Genomic DNA, 14,706 nt, shown 5'->3' on the forward strand with positions numbered 1-14,706 from the left:
AGCTGTCTATTCGTCATATAGGAAAAAGTTTTAACAACTTCTGCTTCAACGTCAATGCATTTTAACCTTCTGATAATAACATATTTGCATCACATTCGGTAGTAGACAATAACTTAAGAAAATTTCTGGAAAAATGCTGGTAGAACGTCAAGAAAAACACACAACATATTTGCATATTTGTGAATTCTCCGACGATGATTCTCAAATGCATAGTTTTCTACTCGTCATATTGCATGATGACGCGGCTGATTCAGCTTCAGCTTCCGTATACGTAGATAAAAATGGAAGAGTTGTCAGAACGATATTCATTCTCGAAGAACGTGGGGATGCTATTGTTAATTGTTTCGTGAATCATACTTCGTATCTTAATTAAGATTATCTCTAACTAAACTCAGTTACGGTAACATTACGTTTCTTTCCAGTTCTTTACTATGGAATTTTCGATAGATATAAATATTTTTGCATTATGTGATATCGCGCGTCATAATACGATATTTTCTATTATTCACTTTTCTATGGATATCCTACGAATAGAAGATTTTCACAATACTCTTCATGTTAAAAGGGTTACGATACTTCCTCCGAACCCTTCGACTCAACAAAGTTCCATTCAGCGAACAAAACCTTGCCCAGGTAATCCATTCCAGGTAATCACACACAAACTTCCATCGTCAAGAGTACCAAATTGAAAAGCGACGATCCACTCAAGACGTAAGAAGTTTTCGAAGCATTTTTGTGACGAATTCCGGGCTGATAATCACGCCATGAAGTTTCACCGAAAGATTCCCAACTGTGTGTCGCGATCGACGGCGTTACATTATAAACGTGACCGAGCACAGCCGGGCAATATTTTCACCGGTTGAAATCGGCCGGGGCCGATCACGTGCGACCGATAACAAGTCGGGTCCGACGATGTTTGTTCACTCGGCGTGTCTACAACGGAGCGCCGCCGCGAAACGATTATCGACGTTCGACAATCGAAGGATTTATCGTTCCATTTGCCGGTCGCGTTCGCCTCGAATTCGCGGGACTCACGACTCGCGAAACGAACCAAGCAGATCCAAGCAGAGGGAACTCCTTACACGTCGCATCCACACGATGCACCGCAGTGGAACGTTGCTCTCGTGTCGGCGTGCCGATTCCTCTTCACTTATCGCTACGTTGCTTTATTAGGAGATACCTTTCGACAGATACACTCCCGGTCAGGCCACGTTTTTGTCACTTTAAATCAGACCTCGGACAGGAGTTACCTTTTCGAGGGGAAACTGGAAAGTTTCTTGCGTCTAACGTAGCGTCATCGTTTTCGCGAAGAGCTAGTCCCGCATAAAAATCGTGAAAATTTCGTTAGTAGACTCACCGTCGGTTCCAACTGGCTGCTTCCGCGAGTGAGAAGCGTCGAGGATCGCGTGGATCATCGATCACCGCGACTGTTTGTCCGCATAATCGGATTTCCCAGGTCGGATCACGATATTTAGCAACGAATGACACACGAAACTTCGCTTCCAAGGAACTATCCCGTTCACACTGACGCGATCACCCAGTCACTCTGGAACCTAGTCGAATCGTTTCACAGTTTACACTATGGGAGCACGAGTTTTGAACTAATTGAGTAATCATCGAGGTCGAAGCCGCGGCGTTCTAGCGGCTCTTGGAAGCCGGTCTACGCAGGCCTGTCACTCGGGCCAACCACGATTACAGCCACGAAGACCCGTGCTGTTTGTCAACGAGAAAGGATAGCAAGACACAGAGCACTGACCACGGAATGCAACAATGGACACCAGTCGTTGTTCACGCTGTTGTTCACTTTGACTCACATGCCGATGACAACCGGTGTCGTGGACGGTTCAATCCGATCGGGACAGGCTCGTAGAAAAGGAACGATTAGAAACGAGAGTAAACTGCCTGGGGAAACGAGAGTAAAAAAAGAACCGGAATTGGGAGGGCAACAACGTTAAAAAAACGAACGAAGCAGAAGAGCGGGAAAAAAAGAAGAGAAGAAACGGGGGAGAGTACGCTGGTGAAAAAGCAGTGACACCGGCGGTTCGGCCGATACGAATGCCAAATATACGGCGTGGTCGAACACGAATCGTCACTTAGCACCGAAATTTCTTCCTAGACTCACTGGCCGACCGATCTGATCCGTAATAGTTTCGATACGATCGGCGACGCGTCGATTTCTCCCTCTCGTCCACCGAATGGCCGAACCGATCGTTCGTCTCGCGTACACACGATCCACCACTTGAAAGCACGGAATAACGAGGACGACGACGATAACGGTAGCGGCGACAGACGCGTGCAAGGGAACTCACGTTCCAGAACAATTAACCCCAAAGTCTAATCGATTTAATTAGGCGTCAAGCATAGCCTCTTTCCGATCAATCCTGCCCATCTCGTTCGTCGAGTCCCGAGACCTCCTTCTCTTCCTCCCCGTCATCGGGTCCCCTCGATTCTAATCGACCAGTCGACGTCTTCTTTCTCTGTGTCCCGGACGGAGAAATCGGCTAGCAACGGGGACGGGGACGGGAGTTAGCAGGAAACGAATCGACCGAGCTTTTCTCGTCGATTTATACTCGCACTTTTGCTCTTTTATCGAGCCAAACGTTTTTCTTTTAATCACAATCCAATCGACGACTCCTCGACGACGTTACTCCGACCGCGATCGATCGAGTATCGATCGTAAGTTTCGTGGTTGAACGCGTGACACTAAACGATCGAAGGTAAGCAAGCACTAGGAAAATCGGAACTTTCGAACAGGTGGATCGTGAAAGTTGGTCACGCGGCGCGCCGAAAAAGGGCGGCAAAGTAGGAAGCAGAGGAGGCGAGTTGTGTCGGTGGCAGCGATTTCCCACGTGTTCAGACGGGCGGGCCGCCCCGTGCGCGGCTTGCTGTCAGAGGGCGCGGCGAAGGTGCCGTCTGTCCCGTCATCCTTTGACCCGGTGCACAGATCGGGAGGAGCGGTGAGGTGCAGCGTGGCTGTCGCGCGTGAGAGATGCGCCGGCTGTCGCGCGGCGCGTGCACCGCGATCTCTCCTGATCGCGCGGTTTCTCCTCTGGTTTCCGCGGGCTCGCTTGCACCCGGAAAATGCAAGGTTGCGGCGAACGGGCTGTCGAATTTCCTCGGGAGGTCCGGCTGTTTTCGCGGAGACACTCGGGCGAAAACACGGTCCGCGAGACACGGTGGGGACGGGCGCGAATCGCCACGGACGATGACAATGATAATGATATAACAATAGCGTGCGTTCTCCGCTGGTTCAGATCTTACACTGAAGACCAAGGTACACATACACATGTGTGTCGGCCGGGCCGGCAGGTAGAAGAAGGAGGTAGAGGCTGAGAGAGGTAGGAGGAGGTGGAGTGTGGCTCCGGAGGGAGGGGAGCTAGCACGCTCTTGTGCACCGGCCACACACAATCGCGTGCCTCGACTCCATACACAGACAAGGCCCGAAGCGTACTCTCTCGCGGTGGAATCGGTGAGCTCTCTCTCGCGCGCGCCACGGCTAACGTGCTTTCGCTGTACGTATATACACGCGGACGGGACCGTATCGGACGTGTATTCGTCGATTCGCATTACCTACATGCATAGTGGGACTTAAGTACGTGCATACATACGTACATACCGGTATGTAGGTACGCGCGCCGCGAACAGAACGGAACGTCTCCTCTGTGGTGCGTGTCTTTGCTCTCGCGTGTTTGGCCTCTCGCTCTGGCTCGCACCGTGGCACCGGTGTGCGTGGCCGTCGTCGTGGCTGCGTACCTGCGCCGGTGCGTACCTGCGTTCGCGTACAGGCGCACGCGAGCAAGCGAAAGGGAGAAGGGAAGGCAACAGAAGAGAGAGGAAGAAAGCAAAAGAGAGAAAGAGGGCAGTGTGTGCGGCTACACGCGAGGAGACAACGCCATACCGCGGCACACACAGGTATAGACCAGCATCAGGCTAGCCTCGCCTCATCCCGCCAACGGCACCTCGCCTCACTTACATACGATACGATACGATACGAGCGAGCCACAAGGCAGGCAGGTAGCGCACAAAACTAAAGAGACTCGGGGAGAAGCCGTGGCGGAACCGAGATGGTGACGGAGCGACGGAGAAAGAGGGCCGAGACGCGGCTCGCAGGTTGAACCAGGTGAGATGGGGGGAGGGAGAGCGGAGGGAGAAGGAGAGAGCGCTAGAGACAAGGTACGTGGACAGGAGAGAGCGAGAAGGCTAGAGGGAGAAAAGAGGGAGCCAAGACTAACCACTAGCGAGGTAAGAGAAGAGAGTGACCAGAGAGAAGAGACGAGAGGAGAAGAAACGGCCTGCGGGACCTGGTGGAGGGGTGTACTTCGTTGCTGGTGCTGCCGGTGCTGCTGATGCTGCTGTTGCTGTTTAAGCCGCGAGTACGCACGCTTTAAGGCAGTCGCGCGAGTATTATCTCGCTCTCCTCCCTCCGCCCATCGACTTGCCAACCTTCTAGAACTTCTGTTCTAGGGATGAAAGTGGGGTAAAGCCCGGAGAGCAGAACGCGTATCGACCTCTGTTTTCTGTTCATTGATCGGACGAGTTTGGTTCGGTTACAGGTGCCTGGTGAAAATGCTCGAAACCGACTTGAAACCGATTCCAAGCCGATCAGACGGTGTTATACGAGGACGATATATCGTGACTATCGTTCCGGTATAATGTATACGATTTTCGAACAAGTTTCGGAAACATCTGCATCGGCCAATTAGTCGTGGCGAAAAATCCGTCAGCTCCGACAGATCCGGTCGGCCTTATCGCGGCGAAGGATCGATAAAAGCGGGCAAATCGAACGCAAGAAGGATTAAGACGCGCGGAGAGGGCGATCGGCTCGCGTTCAGGGCACCGTAACCGGCTGTCTCGTTTCCATCGGCCGAATTACCTGTCATCTCTTCTTATCTCGGACAATCCGTTCATCCGTTTCTCCGCGTCTCGTTTCTCGAGAGAGAAGCTGAGACGCTCTCGCTTCGTTCTTCTTTTTATTTTACCTCTGTTCTACCCAGGGAGGACCGCGAAATTAATTGAATCGATACCCCGTGCGACGTGTGCAACGGAAATAAATATCTCTCCTTCGTTATACGTATTTCTCGCGGTAACAGCTAGGCAAGAACCGAGTATAACGTAATACCAGAAGATAAGTACTCTTTCTCCTGAGCGGCTGTCGAACGGATCACGCGCGAAATAGCGACACGCGTGAACAATAGCCGCGGCACCGTTACATAAATCGAATTACCTAACAGGCCGAGTCATTGCACAACTGTATTTGCGTGCGTCGATGGTACCAAAGTGATTTGTTTGCGCGCAATTTAGAACATCTGTGCGCACGGCCTTCGCCGGCCGTGTTTGTAGGCACACTCGTGATAATAACCTGCCGCGCGGCAAACCGCCGAAGGACGTTTTCGAAAAGTCCGTTACACTCGTCTCGCCATGCCTACTCTTTCCTTCTTAGTCTTTTCTCTGCAGCGCTTACCTTTTACCTCGTTTGATTATGTATCCTGATATTATACGCAGCAGCGATATTATAGAAGGAGGGACGATGGTACGTGCGGTGACCGATCGATGCAAAAATAAAAAATCGGGCCATGGGGAGGAAGGTGTTTGATTTATCGTTCGGTCGCGTTCCGCGAGCCTTGAGGTGGCGCGATCGCGCGGCCGTTGCGCCACGTCGCGTTCCAATTTTGACTTCTACCGGCGCATAATGAATCGGTATGCAAATCCTCGAATAAGGATCATAACTCATTCGTGCGATATCGTGTTCTCACACGCGGTCAATCGGACACGCCGAGTCCAAGGCGACACGGCCCCGACGCGACTCGCCGCGGACACACCGTCCAGATAAGAACACCGAACACCGAACGCGGCAATTACAACTGCGTACGCTTCTGTGTGTATTTTCCATGCTCGAACGATGTACGTATACAGAGTGACGCGAAAGTAACACAGCTTTAAAATGATTAACAATGAAACTATCAGGAATGGTAAAAGAAGTTTATGGTATCTGTCCTTGTTAAACGATTTAAGAGATAGTCGTTGCAGGGAATTTTTGTTTTATGTCTCATAGAAGCAATTATCCTGTTTGCCAAATTATACGAACGACGAAATTGAATTATCATTTTTTTCAAGTTGCTTATCAGTCGACTAATAAACAAACTCAATGCACAATTTACCATCGATGATTTTAGTATAACTAGTTCTTCCCCTTTGATATTTTTACCATCCAACTATTCCTCCATGTTCATACGTATCGCTAAATTCGTTATTCTCCAAAACATTACCTAATTTCTTGCCCTCACCTCTGGCGGATTTGCCTTTAGAATCAGCCAAGAATTTGGTACATAAATCTGTTCAAAGACTAACTTCTCGATGCATAATGAACCACGATACGCAGCATTGTCTATACAATATTTCCAGTTGCGTTACTTTTATCTCACCCTATAAGTATATTCGACATATAGAAACAGAGCGGAGCTGACAGAGGAATAAAAAAAAAAACGAAAAAGCGATCGAGTCGAAGTGACATGAAATATGCGATCGCGTCCGCGTAAAAAGCATCGGCCCACCATCGTCCCTGTTAAGTGTCCGCGAAACCCACTCGCGACCGGGTTTCCTCTAGCTGCGTTTCGCAGTCTTTTGCGTCGCGAGCCAAGAGATTTCAGCTCGTCCGGGGGGAGAACCGACGTGATTAATGATCTCCGGATCGAGAATCCGTGAAACGAGAACCGAGCTCCACGCGAGGATCCCTGCCACCTGTGCGAGCGATCGCCTCCGTGCGTAGAGAAAAGAAGAATCTGAGAACACGTTCTTGCCCATCCTCCATCGATCCACTTCGACAAAAAGATCTAATATTTCCGCTGTGAAAAGAACATCGTACTTTACAAATTTCAAGTCTTTGAACAGTTCGTTAAGACTTCCATCGGTCGACCGACACGGGCGAAGGAAGATTCGAGGTTCGAGGGGGTTCTAGACGATATTTACGATCGAGGAACGAGGTCACGGAACGCGAACCGAATAATGAATTTCGCGACGGGAAGACACTCGCGTGTTACCACATGCTCACGTATACGCACACACAAACACGACACGGTTATTAAAGCGTTCGAGGGCGGATTTATCGCGTGCCCGGTGGACATTAACTGGGCAAAGTGTCAAGGGCGACTGAGCTTGTTACGGCACGGATGCTTCACTTTATCAGCGAACGAACATTGACGGGAAACCGTGAGAAAGAGAGACGGATAGGCAGATAGAAAGCAGCGCCGGAGGAACGTTAACAGAGGCGAGAGAACGGTTGGTCAGAAGTAAGAGAGAAAGACAGTGCAAGAGGACCGCGCGGGGGTGTTGGAGGGAAGGGGAAAGGGTTCGTTCGAAAAGCAGGGTACCCGTGTCCATTGACCGTAGGTACGCCAGTGTCGACCGCATCGATAATTCGATAAAGTGTCCTCACATTACCCTATTGATTGCTCCATTGTCCCGCGACGCTTCTCGCCGATGGGCCTCGTCCAAGCTTTCAACCCCTTGGTTCAACGCTTTGCTTCCTCTTCCTTAGTCTCACCGCGGCGGACTCGTTTGTGTACACGATTATAACGATATTTCCATACGTAAAAGGGATAGTTCTGTATCGATCGACGCGGTCGCAGCCTTCGTTAATCATAGAGCCAGGGACGCGGGAGTTATTGAATTTCGAAGAAGCTCACCCGCGACCATCTAGCCGCCAACGATTCGATAACTTCCGTAAAATCTCCGGTGTTCGTAGCTACGTCGATGATATTTATGAATCGAAATCTAGAATTCTCCCGATATAGATACAGGAGACATTGTTCGACGCGTTTAACAATCTACTTTTCAGCAATGTTGACAGTAGCAACGATAAGCTTGGATAAAGAAGTCACGGAATAAAATTAAACTTTATTTCAGAAATCAAAACAGATTTCATCGAATATAAAAGTGTTTTCGATGATAAAGTTTTTCTAAAACGATTCGAATGTGACGGAAGATCTTCAAAATATCAGACGACTTCGATCGGTAATTGCTTCGGAGAAAACTGCAAATGTTTATAAAGATCCTCATCGGCATACGCGAGAATTCTCAGTATTTTTCTATCAGCCCCCGTACATCAATGGCCACGCGAACGGCCAGCCGGATCTCTCGTGAAATCGACGATCGATTATAGCCGAGGAGGGTCTGTAAAGAAAGCTGACGCAGGAAGGAGGTGAGAGGGGCCAGGCGAACAGCACACGGAGGAGAGATCCGGACCTCTGCTGCATGCCTGAATCCTAATTGAATCGTCAGGATGCTCGACTACCGGCCCTTCTCCGGCCCGCTGACATCAAGAATGTGACAGACAGTCGGGCATCGTGCCCTTTTCACGATCCCTCCGCGTGGAACCTCCGGCGACCCGCCATACGATTCCGATGTATTGCCCGTCGTTCCGTCCAGCTCGTTTACGCATAATTTGCTCCGCCGTGATTTGGGTTTACGACGCGCGAACCCCTTACACCGCCGACCGGAGTAAATCAACGCTACACGATCGAACGATGTTTCCTCGTGACCTTGTCGGTACTTCCGTGAATTCTTTCGTTCACGTAAGACGAATTAAGTTAAGCAATTAGGAGCTAAGGTATACGAAATTGGAGAAATTTTTCATTTGTACACGTCGCATGAAGGGAGGCGAATTTTTCTTGTTAAACGAATAAGTTGAAGCGATTAACGATGACAGCTTGTTTTATCGATCTAACGTCTTTTGCACTCCATTTTTATACATAATTTTCATAGCCTTCTACCAAAATATCAGAATTTAAAAAATCTTCTCAGAACCGACTTTCTCTTGTCCCTCGAGTTCATCAAATTACTTTCCAGCTTAAAATAATGACATAAATCATAATCATCGAAAACCGTTTGCCACGCTAACCGAACACCAAAAAACCGATAATTTTCGCTTCCGCGTGAAATATCAGCTCGGGTTGGCGAACAAGGATTCGTTTCTAGCCTCTAGGGAATCTTCTGACATTGGACTTGAGCTAAGCTTATCGTTCGTGGTGTTTGTACCTGTTCTTGTGGGCGGAGCACGGCGTGCCATTCTATTTCAGCTCGGCTTTCATTCATAACTTGGGTTTTTAATAGCTTGCCGCAGCATAACACGCAGCGCCTCTGGCGATGTTCGAGGATAGCCCCGATATCGTCCCGTAGACGCAAAGTCCACGCGAACCATAGACGCTCGAACGAACCCCTTTTCCTCGACTTTTCTGACACAAATCGACGCTTTATCTGATCCCAAGATATTAATCGAAATATCAAAGGTACGACTTTTATTCGTTCTCCGAGTTTAATTTTGGAAATGAAAGTTTGATGAAATAGCGATGAGTATGAAATAATGATATCGATACTATCAAGATGATAAAGCGAACATAAATAATATAACACAAATTACTAACTAAAATTATAGCATCATCGCATTTTAAAAATGGAATACTATCTCCCCTCGTCAAAAGAAAATTTATCGAGTCTTGAATTAAATGCTCTTACTTTCAACGACAGGTAATATGCATGTACCATTAAATGCCATTCTGTTAAATCTTCTTCTGAAAGGAACTAAAGCACGAGTCGTATCAAAAAACATACATCTCATAATGAGATACGAGCTATATGTTAATTCGCTTGCACCAGGTGTACGATGAAAACGAACTTACGAGTATTGCTAACTTCAAAATTTATCGAGATTGTCAAGACGTTATAATTCCTTCGGTCCGTTAATCTCTATAAGAATAGAAATGAAAAATAACCTGTGCTGCTTTATCGTCCGAAAAGAAATGTAAAGATACACACGATCGAACATATTTCTTTCTTATTGCTACAGTTACTACATTTTTCACACCTTCAAATTCACAAAACCAATAAATATAATATTCTTTCTTAATTTATGAACCTCCGATATGACAAAACTAACGCATCGAGTCGAAGATACGAAGAATAAGATTATTCAACATCTAGACGATCCTTACAGGATCGTATCGAGCACGAATGGAATTTGAGGAAGGCGGTTAATGAAGAAATCAGCCTGTGTACCTATGTATGTAACTACGTCTGGTAGTAGGAAAACGGGCTGGTTTGCTAAGATCGCGAGCAATTTCATTCGCAAGAAACCCGGAATTACGCAACGAGGCATGGTCCTGTCAGGAATGATATATTATAGATGCGATACGAAGATTAGATGTCTGAGAGCAGATATAATTTTATACACTCTCGTGGAACGCGTTTCCTGTTTGACAAAAGAGAAACGGCGCCGATATTTCCAGCGCGCGGCAGCAACAGCTTTGCAAGGAAAACAGAAACAGAAACGATAGACGGAATGGCGTGCGACGCGAGCGCCACGGGATCGAACGTGGTTTCCGGGCGGCCAGGCGAAACCGGAAGAGCACTTGTTATCGTCGAAAGGCGTACATCTGCTCGCATAACCGTAACACGAGCTCGTGGAATTTCGTTTGACATCGGAGAAGTGGATCTCGCTCGAAACAGATCGCTATCGCGATCTTTTTTTTCAAACGCAAACTGTTAATTCGTTCCATGCATTAACGTTCGAACGATCGCCTCCCGAGAGCGCGCAGATACAGCGGCGAACGAATCGGGTGCAATTAATCTGACAGTGCACAGACGTGTTTCGCGTTTCGACCGTTTCCGGCTCTCGGACCACGCCACACGTTAAGCAACGTATCACACGCGTGTATACGTTCACGTCCCGTTCGTGCTTGCGCCACTCGATCAAAACGACCACGATTATTATGTACAGAAGTTTGTCATTTATTATTATTACTCTCTTATTTTTTTCTTCTCGGAGGTTATCGATATTCAATTGAAATATGGACGAATTACCGCGTTTATCATTCGTAATGTGGAACGATTGGATGTTAAACGTTTTTACGTCGATAAAAAATTAAGGGACAGACTGAATTTTACAGGAAACATTCGTTGCTGTAAGAACTTGGAAAGACAACTTGGATCATTGAACATCTACAGTTTACCACAAGTACGTCTCTCCTCGATGAAGGAGAAAGCTCTCTCAGCCCCGTCATCGGGCGAACGCCATTTTTGTCGCAGGTGCGGACGAATGTTCGGCAACAAATCATATTCTTCTCTCTTGGCGACCGGCAGGCGGAGAGAGCGTGTCTTCGTAAGCCGATTAATCCTATCGAGCGTATCTCCAAAGGATTCTCTCCCTGTTATTCTCTTTCTCTCTCTGCTTGACACACAGGAGGATGAAAGGCCGTGACACGCATATAGGTAGAAACGCGCGAGAGGTCCTTTGGGCGCGATCATCCTCGCCAGTGGTTGAAGAAGGAGAGAATAGCGATGGAGAACGAGTCGGCAGGACGGGGGTTGGGAGGGTGGATGAATATCCGAACAAAGGAGGAAGAGGGATAAGGAGGGAGGTATACACGAACGGCGCGAAGACGAGGGGTGGGCAGAGAGGCGAGGGCGACGCCACGAGGCTTATAAATAGACACGCGGATAATCACTCAGGATTTATGGTAACCACGGATTATCAAGTTGTACAAGGGGGTATATTTCATATTCGCGACGTTACCTTATTTCAATGGGGGAATACCTGTTCCGCGCGTTACAAACTGCATGAACGCGCATACACGGGACAACACGTGTGTTGCCTCCGCATCCTTCCATCTCCTTCTCTCCATCCTTCTCTCTCTTTCTCTTCTGGCGTCTATGTACACGTATATACACGAGGCTGTGGATCACACACAGACTTGGAAGCAAGACGCCACGGAACTGGCTCGAAGAGGCGTTCAGGTGCTTTCTCTCTCTGTCCCTCTTTATCTCCTCGATTCTCCCTCTCCGTCTAGCGTTCGTCCTGATCTCGCCGCGGCTTGCCCTTCTCTCAAAATCATTCCCACGTTCGCCAGAGTGCGCCTACAAAAGTGGCCAGCCACTTTTCCGAGAGACCGATCCCCTGACCGATCACCGACGACACCGTACACTGGCTCGATATCCGGACTCGAGATTAGAACCAGAACTCTTACGGGCGGAACGGCGTCGTTGGCGTCGCCCGTCCGTCACAGCTGGAATTTCGAAACCACTCGACCGAAAGGATGAAATTGCAGGTGAGATACGGCACGGTCATGGCTCCTTCGAGAACGGGAAAAGACAAGCAGAAATTGCTACCAGAATGGGACCGCGACCCTTCCTCTTCAGCGTCTTCGTGCTCTTCATCTTCTTTCTTACGTACGGGAACACGGAATGCGTTTTTAACCCGTCATCTTAAACCCACCCTTTATAATCGTACTGGTTTTTATTTACACGAGATCTAGTCGTTTATTTGCCTTACGTTGTATCAGAGAATTATTCCCAGAAACTAGGAAAATTGTTTTACTGTCCAGTTTAAATAGAAAATTAACGAGAAACGATACGAGGAGAGACGAAGAGGGTATTTATCATTTGATTTTCGCGCGAAATGTTTCCTATTCTTCGATCCATCAGTTCAAATTTTTCCGATTAGACAATAACCATAATTAATACATACCATACTCTGACAGCATCATGAATCACTCCTACACAACGATAAGAGAAATACATCACAGGCAAACTTCCCGAATTCCACGGCCCAACCCGTCGAACACGTTGCCTTACCAAGAAACAACGGTTCCATCTCACCTAACAGGATTCGATTCTTCCTCACTTGATTTCTCTTCTATCCGGCGGAGAAAAGACGCGTGAGAAACGCCTCTAAGCGTAACCCCTCGACTCGCGCGACCCTTATCGGGTCTCGAGTATCTCGCGCGTAGTACTCGCGGCCGTCGATCGATCGCCGAGTGAAAATGGAAAATGATTCTTCGGCAACGTGTTTATCGATTTCGAACAAAGGCGCGCCGCGAAGTCCGATAAGCTCGCGAGCGGAGATCTGTCCGGCGATTTGTTCGTTCGTTCGCTCGCTCTTACGATCGTTCGTTCGTTCGCGGCAATTACGAAGGAGCCTGGAAGAACGCACCGCGCGATCCTTTGAGCGCGCGAGTCACCTCCGTCTGTCTCGGTTCGCCGACAGAGGCATCGCGTGTACCCCAGATTATATCGCCAGGATGCAACAATAGACCCAGAATCCCTCTTACCCGCCTTCCCGATCTCCAGCATCTTCTACCGTTTCTGTCCCTTCCCCTCTTTACCGCCCCTTCGTCAGCACACCCACCCCCAACAGCCTGACGAAATATTCCCACAGAGCGAGCTTACATATGGGATTAACGCACCCACTAGGCTTCCCATTGTCAACACACGCACACACCGCGCTAGGTGCCGCTCCTACAATACCCCAATATTCCTCGATCTAAAACCGACCGCCGCGGCGTCTTTCTACGCGATTGTTAACGGACTGCCTCCATTATGCGGACGTAGGCCAGCTCCGACCCTCGGATCAGGTTGCTCACGATTTTCACTATCAGGACCAGATGTTTACGGAGGTCGTTTCGAACCTTCGACGACACAAGTGGAACTTTTTCGTGGACTTTGAGTTGAATTTTTTGGAAATGAATGTTAAAAGTGGTGATTAGAATGCATAAATGAGATGGATGTAGAGGAATTGGTAATGTGGAGAGAGAATGTTTGTAGAGTTTGTATTAGGATAATTTATGTTGCTAGAAACGTGTCGTTCTCGTTGTAGATCGCAGATATGGAGATCTTTGTGCAATAAATACCTAAGTACTTGGTAATTGTAGATATCGTTGCTGATCGTAAATTGACATTTCTGCTTGTCATATCGACAGTGGGATTGTAAATGTTTACAGGGAATCGAATGAAATAGACACGGTGTAAAGATTAACTATCTTTGTAATGATGGATCAGTGTTAAAATTTTTCTAGAACATTTCGGAGAATTAATAATTTAAGAACACTTGTAGCAGAATTTAGTGAATGATATAATGTGTAACTACCATAGTTACAATTTCGTAAAAACAACTGCAGCAGTGTGCAATTTGATAGAGCGTTAAAAACATGCGAACGATTGAGGAACAGTTAGATTAGAATATGCAATTAGAGAAAGATAGCAACGCCATCGGAAAGATAAACCTACGAATGCGGTGCATCTTTAGAATGAATTATTGCAATATTCAGCCATGATATCATTAGAATCTCATATCTCAAATTCATCGTATCTCTCACCACGAAGAATCTAATTTACTGCTAACAAGGTATGTAATGACCGCGCACACACGTGGAGTAACTTCATGAATATCGATCTATGCGGAATTAATCTGACTTATTAAGCAGCCATGGAAAACACGACTCATCGTGTCTACGGCGAATCGAAAAAAAAAAAAAAAATCCGACACGCAGAAACGAATCGATTCATCTAGCCGCGTCGAACGGCAAACAATCGCTTTCAACGTGGAGCACAAGGAGAGTTAACTACCGATACACAATCGGCATAGGGACAAAGAATACAACCAGCTTGCTCATTCTCATCTTACGTTGCTACATTACTCGATTTGCAGATTTGATCATTCCAATTAATAATGAAACTATGCTTATTTTTGAGATTGTACGAAGGAAGGTCCTGTCACAATGCTATAACTAATCAGTGCTATACATATCTCTTCCGTTAACCAAATAACCACCAATAGTAGCCGACCACCTTTCGATGATAGTGTTAGCATAACACAGCTGCTATTGATAGCAAACATGGGTAGGAACGAAAAGAAAACACGGTATTTGGACACATGTG

The 14,706-nt window shown here is 47.5% G+C and overlaps 1 protein-coding gene across 6 annotated transcripts in view; it reads right to left on the minus strand.

Annotated features, from left to right (window-relative positions):
• LOC126876887 (transcription factor SOX-6) overlaps positions 1-14,706 on the minus strand; it is a 323,573-nt gene that overhangs the window by 182,944 nt on the left and 125,923 nt on the right. The window contains exon 1 of one of the 6 annotated variants that reach the window (XM_050639735.1): positions 1,358-7,132. The exons of 4 other annotated variants lie outside the window; for them this stretch is intronic. The gene's annotated coding sequence lies outside the window, so the exon portion shown is untranslated. Of the gene's footprint in view, positions 1-1,357; positions 7,133-14,706 lie in introns of those variants that run through there. One more of the 6 variants, XM_050639718.1, reaches the window with a different exon arrangement.

The sequence above is a fragment of the Bombus huntii genome, chromosome 2, assembly GCF_024542735.1.
Source record: "Bombus huntii isolate Logan2020A chromosome 2, iyBomHunt1.1, whole genome shotgun sequence".
Lineage (NCBI taxonomy): Eukaryota > Metazoa > Arthropoda > Insecta > Hymenoptera > Apidae > Bombus > Bombus huntii.